General features: G+C 50.3%; 1 protein-coding gene across 1 annotated transcript in view; it reads left to right on the forward strand.

Annotated features, from left to right (window-relative positions):
- The window catches only part of Kcnq3 (potassium voltage-gated channel subfamily Q member 3), a 290,879-nt gene that overhangs the window by 109,093 nt on the left and 161,323 nt on the right, over positions 1-20,463 (forward strand). The window lies entirely within an intron of this gene.

Consider the following 20,463-nt stretch of genomic DNA (forward strand, 5'->3'; position numbering starts at 1 on the left):
GGACTACATAATTTAGGAGACATCAAATCCAATCCTAACCTCAAACTTTAATTGCCTCTCTAGCATTTCTGTCATGTGGCCATCATCCTGTTTCTTTGCCCCTTGAGATGGGAAACTCACTGCCTCTGACTCTTGCTCTCAGCCGTTTTTTGAGGAAGCAAGTACAAAGTAGTCCCTGTCCCATTCCTGCAGAACCCCTTGGAGATCATGTCACCCAGTGGTTCTTGGCTGGAGACAACTCTGCGCCTTGGGGGCACTTGACAGGCCTGGAGATATTGTTAAAACTTGGTGGTGGGTGCTGCTACTCAGCTCTGGTGATAGAGGCTGAACATCCTGCATCACAGAGGACAGTTCCAAGGACAAGGAATTTTCTTGCCCTAAATTTTAAAGGTTCAGAGGTTCCAAAACCCTGGTTGAACCAAATATCCCATCTCCATCTTACAGGCATGGAAACAGAGGCCCTGAAAGGTAGAATGAGAGCCCACGGCTGCACGATGTACCAAAGAGGAGCCAGAACCAGAATCAAGGTGCCCCACCTCCCAAACCAGCACTTTTCCTGGCTACCAGGCCACCTGAGGACAATCCTTCAAGAACAAAGGGGAGCTCAGAACACCAACCCTGGGTTGTCTGATGCAAAATGTTCCTGACTGGGCCTGTGTGCACTGGTGGGGACTCCTCAGCCCCAGACTGACAGTACTTGGCAGGAGAGGCTGGTGCCAGGGAATGTTGTTAAGATAGGCACCATAGTCTGGTAGCCCAGGCTTGGCAGAGGTCAAAAGAAGGGGTCAAAGCAGCTTTTGGTCTTTCTTCTCTGGGGAGCCCTGGGTGAGCTGCAGCACATAACAGTGCACAGGAACTCTGAGTGTGTTTTTGTGTATACTGTGTGAGCACATACACATATACTGTGTATATGTATGCTCATACGCATTAGAGTGTACAAATGCCTACTGTGTGCATGCATGCTAGCACACATGTCTGAATGCATTCTTCATGGGTAGGGGTGCACGTGCACAGAAGCCTGTGTGTGCACTTTCCAGCTGCAGGTGCAGGTTCTGAAGGCAGACTGGATGTGATCCTGGTTCCAACACCCTCTTGCTGCTCAATCTTGGACAAGCCACTCCACTTCTCTTTGTCTCAGTTTCCTTATGTGCAAAATGGGGAGGAAAACGTCTCTCCTGGCGGGTGCGGTGAAGATTCAATGAGGCAATGCAGAGTTTGCCAGGCTTTCGCCAGCTCTTAACAATTGTAGCTGTTTCACCAGTTGCCCTGAAAATTCACAGCATTTGAGGGTTGGGCGTTTTGGGCTACCCCCCCAGCCCCCTCAACTTACAAGAGGCGAGGTTGTGTCTCCCAGTCAGTTCTAGACCAGGTCCCCCGCCTTAGTTCAACTCTCTTCCTGCATCTTTTGCTGGTGGACACTTGGCTTTGGATGGACACATCTTTCCACCATGCCAACATGTTAGCTGCAGATGAGCAGCCTGGGGGCAGATGTGTGTCTTTTGCTGCTTTTCGAATGGCAAGGAACTAACATTCATGGAGCCTCTGCTCAGTGCCCGGCAGTGCTGAGGGTCTCGTGAAATCCACCCCTAATCCTGGGGTCATCTTCATTTTACAGTTGAGGACACAGAACCTCAGCCAGGAGGGTGCTGAACCGAGTTACCACTTTCCTGCAGAGGTGCTGCCCTCCAAACCCAGGTAGCCTGTTTTCAAAGCCCTGCTCCTCAGCTTCAGGGCACCAAGAAGCTGTTACCTTATTGTCCCACTTGCCCTGGGTAAGAGGATCACCTGAGAACCAGGAAATCTCTAGTCTTCTGAGGCAACGTCAGGACTAGGACACTTAATATGTAGGACATGAACATGCCTCGGAGGTCCAGGGGCCCTTGGTTGCAAGTGACAGAATCCTCACCTGCTCCCCGTTGAGCACAAGGACTCCTGGCCCCAGATCACGGGATGGGCTGGCTCAGTGGAAACCAGGACCACATTCCCTGTGGCCCCTGATTCTCTCTGCTACACCTTCCTTCTTTGAGCCCAGCTTTCCCTCTAGCAGGAGACTCAATTGCTACCAGCTTAGAACTCTTAGAACTCTACTATATCCTGCTTTAGGCACTCCCTCCTCAACTTCTATGGCAAATTCCCCGGGAAGGGTTCTGATTGGCAGACGTGTGTCACGTGCCAGTCCCTGGACCAATCACTGACGCAGAGCCAGGGGATTGTGGCTGGCTTCGCTTGGGTCAGGCCTCTGAGGATCACGTGCCTTTGGAGGGCGTGGTCGGCTGCTTTGCCATCATAGGGCTCTACCTAGCTTGCCGCAGAGTAACAAATAGCCAGGAGAGCTTTTTATAGCCGTGATTTATGCCCTGCAGCCAGGTGAAGGGAACATTCTAAATTCTGACCTCAATCTGTAGAGGTGCTATGTGACATTCCTATAAATAGACCAGTTCATATTTAAATAACTTAGAGAGGAGGTAGCATGGAGGAAATTTCTGTCTACTGAGGCTGTTCACTGCCCAGAGGCCTGTTTTAGAATCTTCCCTGTTGTTGACTGCCCTGTGAGGTGACACCCTGGGACAGCCTCAGAGATAATGTGAGGGGGATGCTCCTGGAAACTGCAGGGAGTTGAATCACACTCCAGATCACCACAGGCCCATGGCCATTTACTGAGAACGGCCAAAGTGGAGGCTGGGAGAAGGGAAGTCGGCACAGGGGGTGCCCAACCTCCCCACAGGCCAAGCTGCAAAGGAAATGTGAAGAGCCAAGGCCAGAATCCAGCCTCCAGAGGAGGAGATCCAGGACCCGAAAGGCAGAATGGCTCTCCTTCCAGAGCAGGACCAAGGAGTCACTCCCAGAAGGGAGGGACATCTCTGAGGAAGAAATTTGCCCACCAGAAGTGGAGTTGGGGCACTGGAAGCAACTGGGAGGAATGTGAGAAGCAGCCTGGGCAGCACGCCTGAGTACTGGCCAGAGGAGACGGGGTGCTGACCAAGAATAGAACCCATCTGATTCTGGTGGACACGGAAATGTCAGGCTACAGAAGTCAGGAAATATTCAAATAAATGTCCCTGTTTGTACTCCGGTCTCACCAAACAGACCTCTAGTTACTGCTGGTCTGCAGGGAGGGACTGGCAATGAAAGGATCACCTGGTGTGTCAGTCAGCTTTTTTTTCTGCTGTGACTAAAGAGCTGACAAAAACAATTGTAGAGGGGGAAAAGTTTATTGGGGGACTCACGGTCTCAGAGGTCTCAGCCCATAGACAGCAGGTTCCGTTCCTCAGGGCTCGAGGTGAAGCAGAACATCATGGCAGAAGAGTAGCAGGGGAAAGTGGCTGACGTGACGATCAGAAAGCAGAGGACTCCACTGGCCAGATACAAAATATATACCCCAAAAGCACACCCTCAGGGACCCACCCTGCCCAGCCACACCATACATGCCTGTAATAACCACTCAGTTAACCCCTACCAGGGGATTAACACACTCATTGGGAATAAGCCAATTATGTCACCTCTGAATGTTCTTGCATTGTCTCACACATGAGCTTTTGGGGGGACACCTAACATCTAACCATACACTTGGTATCCTTGGCAGTTGTTTTTAATGTAGAGGAATCAGCTGGAATGCTGGCTTATACATCATTCTTTTTGAGTGTGGTTACTGTGAATCCACCTATGGGGAAGGAAGACCTTGAACATGTACAGTTTGCTACTGGTCAATTCTGTCCTCTGAGGGCATAAAGCGGCCAGTTGCCCTCCTTCAAATATCCTTCTTAATTTTCCTGCAAACCTGTAGAGCAGAGCTACGGTGAGTGCTCAGCATAAACTGGGAAGTAGGAAGGAAGTCATGGAGCTCCTGCATCTCACAGAACCTACACCATTCAAGCTGTATTGTGGGGAATGCCCCCGTGAGGAGAACCTCGTCACAGTCCAGAGGGAGCCTGGAGAATAGAAAGTAGGGACACACCCTCAGGACCAGTCTCTAGCATCCTCCTCCTGCAGCCCTGCTAGAGCTACCATGTTGTCTCTTGCTGATGACCTCATCTTAACTCCTGCAAAAATTCCTAAGTTTCTCAAAGCAAGTGCTGTTAAGTCAAATTATGGATGTGCAGATGAGACCCTAGGTGATTGCCAGGTCTGCCCAAAGTCCCTCAGGGAAAGAGCCAAGGACTTGAACACACATTGCCCAGCTCCCCAGTTGTGATCCTTTCCATGCGGCCAGTGGCTGCCTGCCCCCACCCCCCGCAGTTGTTTATCAACTGATTTGGAGGGGGGTTCTTCTGCTTCCCCTTCCTCTCTCTTTCCCAGCCTTTCTTCTGACCCTCTGGCCGTCCCAGGTCTGCTAGTCAGAATCTCACTTTTTGTGCTCAGCTTGATGCCCCCCCCCTTCCCTGGGCCCAAACAGGCATTTTTTGGACACCCTGCCGATGTGTAACTGGGCTCAGGGCAGCAGGCAGAAAGCACAGACCCCAAACTCCCCAAAAGACAAAATAATCCTAACTGTAGGATCATGATGGAACTGTTAAAACCCGGAAATTCACCCATGTAAGTGATGACACATGAGTCCCGGAGTATTTCTGCTGTAACAGTTAAAATAGCATAATCGCCATCCCAACGAAAAAGAAAATCAAAGAAAAACAGGAGCGCTTTTGCATAACCACTGTGGCCACTTACTTGCGCCACCTTGTGGTGAGATCTGTCACCCACGGATCTAAGTTGGCTGCTTAGCTCCCTCCAAGCACTATGAGGTGGGTTGTCCCCACACACAGCACCTGACTCTCCCAGGAGCCCTGGCAGTGACTTTCCCTAGTGAGTTTTGCTCTGTGCTCCTCCACTCTCCTGAGTTTGCGTCCTCAGCACTGTTGACGTTCTGGGACCCATAAGTCTGTGTCGTGGGAAGCAGGATGTTCAGTAGCCTCCCAGGCCTCCGCCTACTACACACCTGCAGCAACCCCCACCCGTCACATTGCTAAATGTCCCTTGGGAGGCAAGATTATCTCTTGCCTCCTCTCCCAACACCCTGGTCCTGGGGAGGACCGCTGCATGGCACTGAGTGGGTGTGACTTCCAGATCAGCTCTCTCCTTGCTCTGCACTGTGGGTAAGCTGTGTATGTCTCTGAGCCTTTTCATCTGAGTCTGGGTCAATAACAGGACCATCCCCAGAGTGCATGGGATTGTTATTAGGATTGAATGAGATGCTTCAGAAGGTGAACCGAAACCCTGGCTGGGCAAATGGTCTGTTCAGGTAAATGTGAGCAGTAAACTGCTGCCCCACCCCCTCACCCTGCGCTGGCTCCGCACATTCACGGCCACTGCAGGCGAAAGTGGAAAGTGGAAGAAACACGGCTGCTGCCAAGTGGCAGATCCGGGAGTTAAATCCACATCCCCTGAAGCCAGAATGCTCTCCTCACCCTCCACGGCCAGTGCCTCTCGGGGAAAACAGGAAACTGAGGCAGGGGTCAAGAACATGATTCAGGGGCCATGGCACCGCTCAGTTACTGCTGGAGACAGTCACCCATCCCAGTAACTCAGGTGATCACAGTGCCACCCACGGCAAGGTGAGGCCCCTCACCACACCCTGAGCCGTGTGGCCTGAGCTTCTGCAGATGAACCTCTTGTCCCTTCTAGGAGGACTGCTTCCAGCCCTGTGGCCACCCGAGGGGCTGACTCCTGGGTGTGAGTGACTTTAGTGTCTCTGGCATTAGGCCTCCTCCCGGAGCTTTTTGGGCCTCACTGAGGGAGGGGTGTCAGTCTCCAAGTTCTGCTGGCTGTGGTGGCAATTGGAGGTGGGGGTGCGGTGCTCCTGGCCGGATCTGTTCCCCACATTCCCTCAGGGACGTAGTTTCTGCTTTGCTTGTTCATTTGTTCTCAAGATAGTGGATACTCGTGGAGAGGAAGGGGAATGTTCCTTGGGGGACACACCCAGGCCTCCCACACTGGCTCAACCCCTGCAGTTGGGACCTCACCTCCCATCTGTGCAACGGGCACAGCTCCAGTCTTGGGGACCAAGGAGGCAGTGGCGAAGGCCTGCTCCTGCACCTCCATTATGTGCAGTGCCTATTAAAGTCACACTCACCAGAGGGAAGAGACCTTCCTGAGGTGAGAGGTCACCAGCTAGGGTGGTGGGTGGGAGAAGATTGGTTAGATTCCTGTCAGGGAGTCCAGTGGCTTTGTTAAAAAACAATTGCTCTCTCTTGAATTTTTAAGTCTAAGATTCTTTTTTAATTTTTTTAATTTGTTTTAATTAGTTATAATGTCAGTAGAAGGCATTTATGCACTTTGGCATATACATAGATGGGATATAATTTCTCCTTTTCCTGAGTGTACATGTTGCAGAATCACACTGGTCATGCCGTCACATACACACATACAGTGATCATGTCTGCTTCATTCTCCTGTCTTTCCTACCCCACATCCCCTCCCCTCCCCTCCCTTTACTTCCCTCAACCTAATCTAAGGTAATGCTGTTCTTCCCTAGTGCCCCCCCTGCCCTATTATGAATTAGCTTCCACATATTAGAGGAAACATTCGGCCTTTTTTTCTATGAGGGATGACAATTTCTTCCTTGTGAATGAGTTGGAATTACCAGGTGGGCAGGTGGCTGAGGGTTTGGTAATGTCCCCGCCTTGGCCACCTAATCCAGAAGTCAGCAGTGTCTGTCTGAACAAAGACTCATGGACATGAGCAGCTGAACAGCTGCCCTGGACTGTCCCTGGGGACCAGAAGGACAAGTCAGAGGAACAGGAAGGCACTGTCCCTTTTTCCCTCTGGTGCATTCGGGGTTCCCAGGGAAGCACACACTTGCCCACTGGTGGGCTTCTGGGTAGGGTCTCTGGGTGTCCTCTGTCCCTGGCTGAGTGGTGCTGTGGCCCTGCTTTGGAACCAGGCTTTCTGCATTCTCATTTGTGCCCTGAGGGGAACAGGCGCTGTGGCCCTACTGCACTGCTGGGTCTTACCTGAGAGCCCTTCTGTCCCTGGGATTGTTAGGAAGACAAGCACACGGGGAGCTCACACACTCGGTAGTGGGACCAGCCGGGATTGTTGGGGAAGTAGAGGCAGTGCCTGCCTGGCCCCCTTGGCCACGCTGCACCAGAGGCTCTCAAATCCTGGCAGCTTCCTGTTGGAGGGATCTGTCTTGCGGGGGTGGGGGTGGGGGTGTCAATCTGTGGTGCTATCACATGTTTGGGACTCTGATGGCTGCAAGACAAATTGAGATACCAAGGAAGCTATGCGTACCCTTCTAATTGTGGGGTCTGGGAGTGGAGGCACCTGACACTGCCGGGTCATTTCACAGGTCCAAGTCGCATCCAGTGCCCCGACTCTCTGAAGAGAGGCTGTGTTCAGGTGACTGGTGAAGTGTGGTCTCTCTTCCTGCAAAAGCAGAAGTCCAGCTGTGGGCGAGTCACGGCTCCTCTGAGCACACTAGTCAGCAGTGGCCACAATGGCTATGTAACAGACTATCCCCAGTCTCCCTGGCTCCAAAGAAGCTCTTATTCTCATGGACCTGCTGGTTGGCCAGCATGGCCCTGTGGCCTTGGCTTCATCTGCTCATGCGGTGGTGGGCAGGATGGGTTGGCTCAGTGCACCTGGGCTAGCCTGCTAGCCTTCTGACTGCTAGCCTTCCGGTTGGCTGGGCTGGATCTGGATGAGGACCATGTTGTCCTCATCCTCCTGGGCAGTGGAGGCATTGGAGCAGATCCCCAGGCAGGGCAGAGCTCCGGATGGGGTGGGTGTCCTAATGTGCCTGCTTGCCTCACGTGCACTCACATCTTCTATTATCTGTCAAAAGTGAGTCACATGAGAAGCCCAGGTTAAGGGACAGGGAAGTCCGCTTTGTCCACAGTGAGTCCTCAGGGGTGGTTGACATTTTTCTCTGCTCTTTCTATTCCTCTCCCATCCCCCAATTCTAAGGCCCTGTCTCATTGGTGCAGGTGACTAGACAGGTTGCCCACATGGAATCCCCTCATTTGATTTTATCTGATGTAAATTGAAGCTGTTTTCATAGTCTCCTTCAGTAAACTGAAATAGATGTGAGCAACAGCTGCATGTGTCCCTTGAGTCACCAAGTTGCTGTGTTACCTGGGAAGGGCGCTCCACTTATCTGGGCATCAGAATATCATAAAATCAGGGGCCCAGTTGAGCCTCTTCTAGACAATCCACATTTCAAGACAAGCTCCCAGGGCAGGGGAATGGAAGGGTGCCCAGGAACCATCTAACTCAAACTCTTGCTTCGTGCATTTGAGGAAACCGAGGCCTTTGGTAGTGAACCTAGCTCAGCTTTGCTCTTCTGCATTCTTTTGGTGAAATTAATAGCTTTATTATTAGTAGTAGTATTTGTATGATAAGCACACACTCTGCCACTGAGCCACCCCCTGCTATGATAGCGTCTAGTTGCTAGAGGTAGGTGGGACCTGGGAGTAGGTAGTCTTGTCCCCTCTCTACAATCTCAATAACTTGTGACATGTGACAGTGGAAGCAAATTTAGGATTGAATTCAGCCAACATGTGGACATTCCCTGTCATATATTAAAAAGTAAAGCAAACAAATTGACCATATTATAGAATATTTCCAGTGCCTGGAAAGTCAAGACACTGAGGTAGACAAGACAATATTTAGAAGTTACACTTGTCAGTACTATGTTCTAATCAAATGGCGGGGCTACCAGGAAGAGGTGGGAAGAAGGATCAGCTCTGGAGCTATGACATGTGGTAGCCTTTGGCCACCTGTGGCCACTTACATTTAAATTATTCAAATAGAATACAGCTAGAAAGTTAGTTTCTCCACACTTGTCTCTCGGCACCTCCAAGTGCTCACCAACATCCTGTAGATACTGGCATCGTACTTGATAGCACAGAGAATGTTTTCCCATCCAGAAAGTTCTCCTGGGCAGTGCAGGGCTGGATTTCCCACCGGGCAAGGAGACCCTAGACTGTAGAGCACGCCAGATTCGAATGCCAACACTATTTATTTCACCCATAAAGAATTAATTCTAACAGTCCTTATGCAAATCGGAAAGCCCTCTGGTGCAAATTTACACAGAGATATTCTGAATGCTAAGTGACCACCTCTGAAGGTGCTAATACCAAATTAGGGCAGTTCACATCCTGGTTTATAATCCTTGAAGCATTGGTTCCTGATTAGGAGCTGCAAATAGTAACTCACCTCCCCTAGGAGGTGAATTAGTTAACTTGTAGGAACCTGGAGCAGTCTTTATGATGTAGCATTTTAATGTAAATTGCAACATAGAAAATGTAACAGTGGCTCAGGTAGTGCTTCTTCCCTGCCTTGGAGCATCCTCTGGTGCTGTTCCCCTAATCTAGAGTCGTGGAATAGTTTTCTTTTCCTCTTTTAAGTATAACTCTTACTCAGTCTTTCCTGTCTCAGTTTAAAGATCACTTCTTTAAAACCAGAACTTCTTTGATGTAGTCACTGAAGTGAGTTAGGCTTTCATCCACTGCCCATGTCAGCACCTGCTATTTTGTATTGACCTAAGTTTGTTTCTACCTCTCTCTGCTCCCTCCTCCACCAGCAGATACAGAACAGCCAGGGGGTTCACTACTGTCCCCCCCCGGCAAGGGAGCATTACCTGTCACACAGGCAAAAGGCAAAGCAAATGAACGAGGTGTTGGAATATTTGATGAGCCAAGGGAAGGCCAGAGACTCTGCGGCAAACTCTCCCTTTGCTTGCAAAGTCAGGGCGAGAGTCCACCTGGTAGTCCTCAGGGGCTTCATTCAGCTCATCTTTTGGAGAACGTGGATTCTAGAGGCAGAGGGATCCCTAAAATCATGCAGCCTAGGGGCCCAGACTCAGGGGTCTAGCAGGGCCAGGCAGACCCCCTGCATGTGTGAATCAGCCAGCATAAGACAACAGAGTGAACCCCAGAGGGGAACCCCAGCAGAGGGGTTCACATCGACGATGTCAAAACATGCTCAGTTTAGGCCACTTTAGTCCAGTCTCATCTGTTAGGTTCCCTCCCCAGTGTCTGCTTCCTGTCCTCAGGAGGCAGCTCTACCCTCAGCACATCCCCCAGGAAGCATCAGGCTGGAGTGAGCAGCTCCAGGTGGGACTTCCTGTTCCCCCCGCCCAGGCTCTGGCCTGAAGCAAGGCTGGCCGGTGGAGACCCTTGGCTTTTGGACACCAGTTTTCCTTCCAGCTTGGTTCTCCAGGGAGATTTGTCTGGGGAGACAGGGAGGAGTTTGCTCGGAGGATTGGGAGTTGATCCATGAGTTGCCGCTGAATATTGACAGCACCTGTGTTCCCTGTGAGCCTTGCAGAACAGGTGAAGTAAATGGAAAGGAAGCTTTTAGCCAGGATGAAGAGCAGCACAGAACTCTGGTCTGTTCCTTGCACTCACAGTGTCACCCTCCCTGTCACCGGAGGCTGGCTGAGTCATCCTGACCTTTGGAAATGCTCCCTCCCACCCCCACCTCCCTGGGCTCCCGCTCACCTCCAGGAGGCTGGCATTTCCTTAGAGGGAGGCGATGCTGGCATGACAGAGGCCAGAAGAAATGTAGCTGGAGAAAACCAGTTGGCAATGCCAGTGCCTTCCTCTGAACCTGCGAGCCACAGCCGTGGATGCAGGAGGCTTCAAGTTCCAGACTCCAGTGCAGAGTAGCCCCAGGGGTCCTCTGAGCTGGGGAGAGTAGGACCAGCTGTTATGCCCCGGCATGAGCACCACTCAGTCACCATCGTTGTCACCATGGTTGCCCTCAGTCACCATTGTCATCGTCACCACCATCATCATCTGCCTCCTAATTCTATCGTCACCATCATCAAGAACCCTTCACTGAGCTCCTGATGTGTCAGGGTCTGTGCTGATGATCTCATGCACCCACTAGTCTCCAATCCCTTGCATTTCAGAGATAAGGACACCGAGGCTCAAGGGATTCGTGATGGAGAGGTACACAAGCATCCATCCCTTAGCTGGAGAGTGTCAAGACAGGACCCACATTTAGCCTTCCTCCCAAGCAGAAGCTCTTGCTGTTCATGGGTTTTTCCTCCACAGTGTTTGTCACAACTGCTTTCAAGTCATTCCCCACATGGTGCCTTCTTCCCGGCCTGGGATAGTTTGGTGGGTGAGGACCACCTGGGTTGCCATACCCCAGGGCCTCGAGGCCTGGCCCATGTTGGCTCTCAGTGCCTACTGGTTGCTTGAGAGAATTCATGGGCCGTGACCCTGTAAAGGGACAGATAGATGACAATGGTGGGAACGTCTATAAAGCAGGCCCACTGTACTGACCCTCCACATGCTTTCTTTGCAAAACGCAATCTGCCTGCAGCCCTGCCTGGTCTAAGCAGACAGGACACGTCACATTCCTCAGCAAGCCGAGGCAGGGGCGAAGGTCCAGCATCAGTGTCGGTAATGAATGATGGGGTGGGAGAGGATGAGGGCTGGTTATCAACGAGAGAACAAGGTTGTTAACTTCCCCGCTGTGCTCCTGGGCACTCTGGGTTGCTAACAAGTAACCTTCGTATATCCCTGCTCCCAGTCATGTACATGGGAAGGGATGAGAAGACAATACCTAAAGAGAGGGGTTCTGGGGTCTATAAGATGCACCCCTTCCCATGGGCTGTCTGCTCAGAGGCCCCACTTAGGAGGAATTTGTCTCTGTCCCTTTCTTAAGTAAAACTTGCTTTTCCACTTGCCTCAGCCTGTCTCAGGTGTTTAATTTTCAACACAAGGGAACAAGGACCCGTTCCTGATCCCAGTGGACTGGTATCAATGCTCTCTCCATTTAATCTTTCTGAGAGTATAAATGTATTCTCCTTCATTGTATTTTTTAATCCTTAAAGCAGATCTAGGGGAGACATGGCGGTAAGAGTGTTTCCACCAAACGAAGGAGAGAAAGTAAATGAATTGAGCTACTTTGCAATCTAGCCAGAGCCCCCATCCTTATATCTGACCTTGGAGTCAGTGTTATTCTAAGTGTCATCAGGGTCATAAATGTCAGTGTCCTGAGCAGAGAGGAGGAAGGTTTCCCCCAAAGTCCTTGAGAGACTTAGGGTCATACCTGTGCCCCTTGACCAGTAAAACTGCACCATTGACCACGTGAGCTGAATATTGCCAGCAACTTTCAGAGAAACTGGTGGCTCTCTCTCAGTCCCTTGGCCTCTTCACATCCTTTGCCTCTTGACCTCTGATATTTCTCCTCCGGAGCCTCCTAGAGCCACTGCTGCTGGATGGCTCCAAGCAGCACCCAGCCTGTGCACTCCAGACCCTATCAGCTAGTTCTTCCTCAGTACCCTGGCCTCCGCCACACTGGCCTTGACTTTGCCCATTGACTCTACACAAGGGTTCATTGGTTGTCTCCACCCTTAACTATGGCTTGTGTCTGGGTCCTTCCCAGGGATACCAACAGAGCTGACCGCCGACCAACCATGTTTTGGTCACCCGGGCTCTGATCATGCAAATTCTGAGTCCACTCCAGATGAGTGTGCGAGCTGTGCATATCTCTTAACTCTGGGCCTCAATGTCTCTAACAGGGACCATAACTGCACCACCTCATGGGGCTTTCTCCAGGTCAGTGAATGGCTGTAGGTGAAGTGTTCAGGTGAGTGCTTGACAGCTACATCACACCCAGCAAGTGCTTGGCTCCTTCGACTCTGAAGTCACAGCTAGTGCTCTCCACAGTGTCACTCCAACACTCCACAGTGTCACACCTGTCCAACCCCAGGACAGGCGTGTGGGAGCTATTTTGGTCTCTGCATTCAAATCCAGATTGTCTCCTCCCAGGGCCCAGGCCTTCCTCACCACACTTAATAAGGAATTCATTCCTCCAGTTAGGACTTCTGTTTTTTCTCTCCATAAAGCCATAATCATACTGCAAATGGACTGGTCAGTTTGCCTCTTTGGTCAGGCTTCAGGGGAACGGGTGCTTGCGGAGGAGGCAGAGGTGAAGGAAGTCACCTGGGAGACGGCTTCCCACTCGATGTATACCTAGACCTAGTTTGGCAGTATTTTCAATATGATGCATTTATAAAACTACTGGGAAGGCGGTTAAATGTTTAGTAAATTTAAGGGCTAGTTGTACATTTCCATGTTTAGAGAATGTGATCCAACCCTATACTACTCTGTTAACACTGAAGATTTTATCTCAACTTGGATATCATTGGATGGATCATGGTGCATTGTGGGAAAATCACTTTTTCTTCTTGTATATCTTCCAAAATATACTTGTGTGCATACTCAGATCATGGCCCCAAAGAGGACTGGATTTCCAGCCAAAAACACCTCCCTGCCCAGGCCAATCATTGCCCAGAGAACAAGCCTGACTTAAGCACAGACAGCATATGTGACTTCTCAGAATATCTTTCCCCTGGTCAGTTGTATTCTACAAATTGGAGAAAGCAGCAGCAGCAGCATCTTGGCTGCAAATCTCATTTCATTTCCTGTCCTTTTTGTTGAGCAGATTGGGTGCAGATAGGCCTTTTAATCCAGGGTGGAACAAAAAGTGCTCCCTGTGGCATCTGGGAGAGCCATGAGCAAGGTCATCCAGAAAAGCAGGTGGTGTCCCCCACAGGAAAGTCACCCCCAGCTTAGGAAGACAGAGAAGGGGTGTCTAGTGCGTGGGAGGAGTAGCTAGAAAGCCAGCCCCTTCTGGGAGGCACCTGAAGAAGCCACCAGCAGCACTCAGGGGGGCCCTGGCTTCTGCCTTGCTGAGCTGACCCTGGCCCCTCAGCCCTCCTGGCCTTGATGAGACCTAGAATCAGGGTTGACCTATGAGTTCCACAGCTTGCACCTTCACCCTCCTTCACCAGCTCTGGGTCCACGGGCCCAGCCCAATTTCCTGAGCATACATGGAACCTTCCTGGGTGTAATTCCCATTTCAGTGCCAAGGACAGAGACAAAGTAGGCCTGGGCAACTTTGGTGCCAAGATCTGAACACAGATAAACACGATGCAGGCAGTGTAATGTAGACGCCACAAGAGTCTAAACAGAGGTTGGAACACGGTGAACTAAATTTTTTAAAAAATAATTTGATGACTAAAAGAGTGCATAAGAGATAAGATACATGAAAGGAGTGAATGAATGGAATGGAGTGAGCGATCAAATCCATCTAACAAAATAACCCATCACGAGGGTGGAACAGTGCTTCAGAAGGCAAAGGCGGCAGTCCAAGCCATCCCCTCCCACATGCAACGTTAGGGCAGGACTGGCTTGGGGCTCTGCACATTGCTGTGGTCTCTGTGCTCTTGGCAGAGGCCTTGGCTCCTAGGTGAAGCTCAAAGGTCCAGCACACTGGCCTTGAAAAAGTGCCCTTGTGCTCTTTTGCTGCACCTGTAGATGATCAAGGAGAAAAAGAAGCTAGAGTGTGTCAGAAAACTTAGTGATAGGGTTGGAGATCATGGGGGAAGAAAAGTCATATCTCATGAGCAGGAGCTACATATAATTCATGCTCAATTTGTTCAGTGATATTTAGATCGTTTATGACTATACTTTCAGAACTACTGCAATGCTTTTATTATAAAATAAACAGAGGCGGGGGAAGCGCATTGTTATGATGAATTTGAAACTTTGTGGTGCAGGAGTTACAAATCCAAAGGCCTGAAGGGGCCTGGAGAGCATCATACAGGAGTGATCTCACCAAGGGAGAGAACACAGAGTGGCAGGACTTGCAGGGAGCTGGCAAACCGTGGATTTCCTAAAGGGAGCAACCGTGCTTCTGCTAACGGCTGCCAGGAGGGACGAGGAGTCCATGTAACCATATGTTGTTTGCCACAAGATGGGGGCGAATCTGTACTTTACATTAACTTTCCTCATTTCTGAAATACTTGATAACCAAACAAATCACTCCCAAACCAAATTCTGCCTGAGAAGAAGAAAATTGGGGAAATTAGATGGAGGTTGGGGTCGTGAGATTGGGGATATTGGTAACAGTCCTAAAAGAAATGTCAGTGGAGGAGACAGAGTCAGATATAGACTGAATGGGAGATGAAGTTACAGCGCCTTTCAAAAGAGACTTGAGGGTGAATTAAAGAGAGAGGGGGTTACGCTTGAGGTTTGCTCTAGAGGCAGTCACATAAGTTAGAAAGATGGTGAGGGATCATTGTCCTCCATCTGAATTCATGGATCAGGGACAAGAGACTGGGAGGGAAGAGGCCATTACTGGTGGCTCAACACCTGGTGGAAGGAGGAGGTCACTGTCTGGATCACATACCGTGGAGAGAATTGCCTCATCAAGCAGAAAGGACACGTCAACAGGTCTGAAAGGACAGGAAGAAAAGAGAAAGGGGCTGTGTGGAAGCAGAGGGATGTTTCTGTGCATGCAAAATTGTCACAATTATGAGGAAAAAAAACATGACTCATGAGAATTATTTTGGACTATTAAGAACTGCATGGTTGTACAAGAGATTTGTACAGCCATTTCCCAGGGTGATTAGAAGTGGATGTGCCCTGGGTGTCTCTTTTTCCACAGGTTCCCAAGATTAGAGACATGGTAAACAGGCAGCTGACACAGAACCTTAAACACTCCAAGTGAATGGACAGGTTTACGACCAGGAAGCAGGTGCAGATGGAGCCCGGGATGCGATGGACCGCTGGGCATGATTCCCTTCATTTCTTTGCACACTCACTTGTTGAGTCAGTTTTCACTGATTCATTCCTTCATTTGGTTATCAAATTGCCACGTTAGGAGTAAGGAAGGAGCTCCGAGATGGAAGGGGCCATAAGATGTGCGTACAGATCGTGACCCTGGTTGAATGTCTGTTATTGGGGCAGGAGTGAAAAAGATGAAGCCAAGGGCAGAAGGCATGTGGGAAGAGGAGCACTGGAGTCACCCTCCTTGGAAGAAGAGCACTTGCCTTTAGCTGCAGAGATGGCAGCCTTGTCCCCTCTAAGGTTTAGAAAGACCACACGTGCCAACTCTCCAATAGAGACCTCTTCCCCTGACACCTGTCAATGGTTCCTGCCTGGAGGGTGGGTGGGCCTGCGTGAAGACCTCAGGAAAAGGACACCTCTTGCTCTGTGTTGGATGCTTTGCCCTCTGGCTGTCAGCCTTCTCCTTTCTCTTTTTGTTCTTCTAGACCAGAGTTATGCAAGTTGAAGGTTCTCTGATGATGGAAGTATCCTGTATCAGTATCGTTCAGTATGGTAGCCACTGATCACATGGGACTAGTGAGCATTTGCAATGTGACTAGTGTGACCGAGGAACTCAAGTTTCATTTCAATTTAACTGTGGCTGGTGGCTGCTCTGAGGGACAGTGCAGCAAATCAGGAGCTCCTTGTACACTCTGCTCAGTTCCCAACACCTAGTACGTGCTCAGTATAGAAGCAATGAAGGAGATAAAGTTTTTACTTTTTCTTTTTAAAGAGAGACCCTTTCTATTGCTGGGTGCCCCCATGAATTTGGATTTTCCAGGTCTCCAATAAAATCTACCCCATCTATAGTCTAGTCTAGGAACAGCCAAAGGCCCAGGCTTTGAGGAAAGGGGATACTAGTCTTCCCAACAGAGGCAGAGCAGTTTGGACCCTGGGGTGATGATGAAGCTCAGGGAGGAGGAGACAGAAGGCCCAGGAGATTGGCCGTGTGCCAGTCACACACCCTTCTCACACCTCTCCTCACTTCCTCTCTGACTCCCAATCTTCAGGATCAAACTGATAAAATATTTAGTGTAAATGGATTTCTTTTTAAAGAGTGGAGGAGCTGACCATCGTATCTGGGGTTGCAGAGAAAAAATAGAGACCCTGACTCAGCATGAAATCTTGGGAGTTCTCAGGTATTGAGGGGACCTTGTCAGACATTTGGAATTTTAAAAGGAAAAGGTGGTGGGTCAGGGGTCTTCTACGTTTCCCAATTTGACTTGGGGGAATCAATGGATAAGTAAGTGAGTAGATGAATGAAAGGAAGAAGTTGGAAGACCGTCTGCAGCATAGATTGCTACACTTGTACAGAATTCGTTTTATATCTGGAGGAGCTGGACTGGGCTTTGGTCCAGCATGCTGCTGTCTAGAGAGGCACCTGTGGCCCAGAGACAGGGAGACTGGTCCCAGGCCACTTGGCTGCCTGACTCACGGTCAACCCAGCCAGAGTCCAGGTCCCGCCAATTCTGTGGCTCTTTCCATCTTATTCTGAGCACTGTTCTGATGCAGGAAGGGGAATTCTTTGGTATGCAGTTTATTAGTGGGTCTGCCCGTGGTCCTTCCTCATTCTCTACCCTGGCTTCTCCCAAGGTCCCTGTGAGCCCAGGCTAGCCTCCCCGTGCTCCCTGCCTGCATTCTACAAGCCCTAACAAGGGAGAGCGCAGTGAGCAGCGTGGAGGTGGCCTGCAGCCAACGTCTCTGGGACCTCAGCATCTGTCCTCTGCCCTGAGCCTTTGCTCAGCTCAGAGCCAGCTTCCTGACTGGCTATTTCCTGCCAGGAGCGGCTCAATTTTCTCCTTATCAACATCCCTTCTACAGAAAGGGCATTTGTTGACAAACAACAGGAGCACTCCTGAGAGCACAGATAGGAATTCTGTGCTGGCCAAGGACATTGGGGCTGATGTACTCAAGTGCTCCCACACCCTCTGCTTCCCTCCCCATGCCGATGACAAACCAAGATCAAAGAGCCAAGATCAAAGCAACAGCAGTGACACCAAAGCAAACGGCACATATGCGTCTCTGTACATGCCATTGTGTGTCAGTCACCCAGCAACCCTCGGAGGTCAGCACCACCATGTTACCCCCATTTTACACCTCAGGGAAGGTGCGGGGTTTGTCCATACTCACACAGGTGAGGGATGGCAGAGCTGGGGTCTGACACAGCCAGCCTGTCCCACATCTGTGTTTCCAGCCACTTTCCTGGGACCGCTATGAAGCCAGACCTGGGTGTCCAGTTTCTCTTCCACCTTTTAGCACTGGAGCGTGGCCTCGAAGCCCAGATCCTCCCAGGCATGGCAATGCCACTGTCACAGGTCAATGTAAAAAGTAAAATGTCTAAAATGTGCTCATGCTGCACTGTGCCCAGAACCCCAAAGACCTTCATTAAGTCTGAAAAGAAAGGAAATTGCAGAAGCTGTATGTCTCTTCAGCCCTGTGACTATCAGGAACTCGCCTCTAAACATTTCCCCTTGACCAGCTCATCTTTGCATAGCGTTGGGATGGTTTCCATCCTCACTGCATTTAATTAATTTGGAAAAAATATGTGGGTGATAAGAATCTGATGTGTATTTTATGAAGTTTCTGTCTTGGTGGGGGTTTTGTAAAGCTCATTTCTGCACTGTCAGTCTGAATTCAGCCTGTGGCACAGAATCTATGCCAAAAAGGTCGAGGTGGTATAAATGAAGTATTTATTATGTGCCAGGCATAGGCCTAGGCATATTGATTCTTATCCTCACGTTGAGTCTGAATGCATTCACTTGTAGAAATGGGACCTGCATTGCGATTCCCCAAAAGCAAGGCAAATAAATAGGCTTCCAGGACCCTGCAGAGCCCTTTGTACCTGGTAAAATATGCAGAAATGTGTTAATGAACAGATGATCTGTTGGCCCCAACCTAACATTTGTAAAGTGGGCTAACCATACAGTTCTGGACCTCATGTACCCTGTATGGCCCCAGGCTGCTATAGAGATGGAATTTCAGGGCCTCCAATCCCCTAAAATTTTATGTAAGTGTAATGGCCAGCATTATCTCATAAGTGGTCCTTGTACAAATTACAAAAATGTAGCAATCAACATTTTAGAGGGAAAAATGCACAGGGGCCTCCTGTCTGGGCAAACCTGTTACCAAAATAAGTCTCTTCCTCTTAGCTTCCCTGTCCAGGGCTCAAGGCTTTTTAAATGGGTGTGGAGTGGGTGTCAGCATCCACTGGAAACCCCTAGGTCAGGTACCATTTTGCAGTGCACAATCTGAATTGCACACAGGAAGCCCTGTGAATTGCTGCCTATGCATATGATCATTTTACAGTGAGGAGGCTCAGGGTTGTGTTTGAACATTTCTCATCTAAAAAAGATAGAATGGGCACCGGTGATTAGAGGAACAATGCCTAATACAGAGAATTAGGAGGAGGAGGAGCAACCAAGCGCTGTGAACTACTTCTGGGAGGAACCAGTGACAGTTCTGGGGCAGGTGGGATGGCTGGACAGAGGAGGTGGATGGTGCAGGCTCATGGGTCCTGGAGCGCCCCCTGGTGTCCAATCCCTGTTCTGCATCTTTTGGACCTCTGACTTTCCCTATACTCCTCAGTGGTCTATCTGGGAAGGGGAGTAGTGAATCTGACTTCACAGGGTGCTTGCGAGATTAGGAGGCACTGGGAACTGCCCCAGCTCTGGATCAGAAGCTCCAGGAGTGTTAGCCTCCAACTGGCCCTTCCCCTCCTTAGCCAGGCAGGTATTTCATAGCAACAAGGACACTGAGTTTCTGAGAGCTAGTCGCTGCTGAGGGTCTCTTGGGATAGAACTCCACAATTTGAATGCAGATCTCTGACCTCAAAGTCAAGAGGGTAAGGAGATGGGGCATGGAACTTTGCCCACTAAACTTCAGGGGCCCTGGAGACAGCACAGGTGAGTCTGGAAACCCTGGGGCGGGGAGGTTCAGGTAGGTCTGCCAGGGTCAGCCCTGGCCCCTGCCCTGTGAGGGTGCACAGTCAGGTGGGGGAGACAAGGAGGCAGAGGAGGATAGCTCAGGTGGGACACATGGGGTCCTGCCATCATCCCCCTGTGCTGAGGCCAGCACCCCTCCCCATGTTAGTTGGCTGGAGGGGGAATCTGCAGAGGGGACCAAGACAGCATTTCAGCACAAAGACCTCTTGGTTTGTCCCACAACTTCACAGGCTCAGGCAGGCATCCTTCATGAAATGCAGCCACCAGTTGGAGGAAAGGAGACTTACACACATAGGAAATAGGACAGGGAGAGGTGGGCACTGCCCCTCACCAGCCACTCCACACTTCTGTCCCTGCAACATACCTGGCACCCTACTTCCCAGAAAGCCACTACTTGAAGCCCTGCAGAGTCTCTCTGATTTTGCATTTGAAAGTTAGGTGTAGACCTAACTCTATTTTGGAATTGCCAGTTCCAGTTGGAAGGAATGAAAGTGAATGAAAAGAAAGGAGCTCTGAAATCAGGCCTCGTCCTGCTCACACCTTGGCTGGACCCTGTGACGCTGGACTAGCAGTCTCTGATTCCTCATCAGACTGAGAGTCCCCCGAGGGTAGGACGGGTGTTTCACTGCCTGTGTCCCCATCAGTGGTCAGTACTCCTTAAGAAGTAAGGGGTGGAGTCACAGAGTAGTCAGTGACACTGCAGAGAAGTTGGGGACCACCTGGAAAACCCTGGGTGCAAGGCAGCAGGCTGCCACTGGAAAGTGATTAATAAGAGGTGGTAATAGATTTGTAATTTTGGACGGACCTGATTGGCTGAAAGGTGGAGAATACAGCAAATAGAACAGATGGAGGCAAAAGTGTGGAGGCTGGTTTACAGATGGTGGGGTGTGAAGTCAGGAAGTGGCAGTGGGACTAAAGGGGACCATAAAGAGCTTCAATACGTAGTGAAGTCCTTG

This window comes from Marmota flaviventris, chromosome 15 (assembly GCF_047511675.1).
Source record: "Marmota flaviventris isolate mMarFla1 chromosome 15, mMarFla1.hap1, whole genome shotgun sequence".
Lineage (NCBI taxonomy): Eukaryota > Metazoa > Chordata > Mammalia > Rodentia > Sciuridae > Marmota > Marmota flaviventris.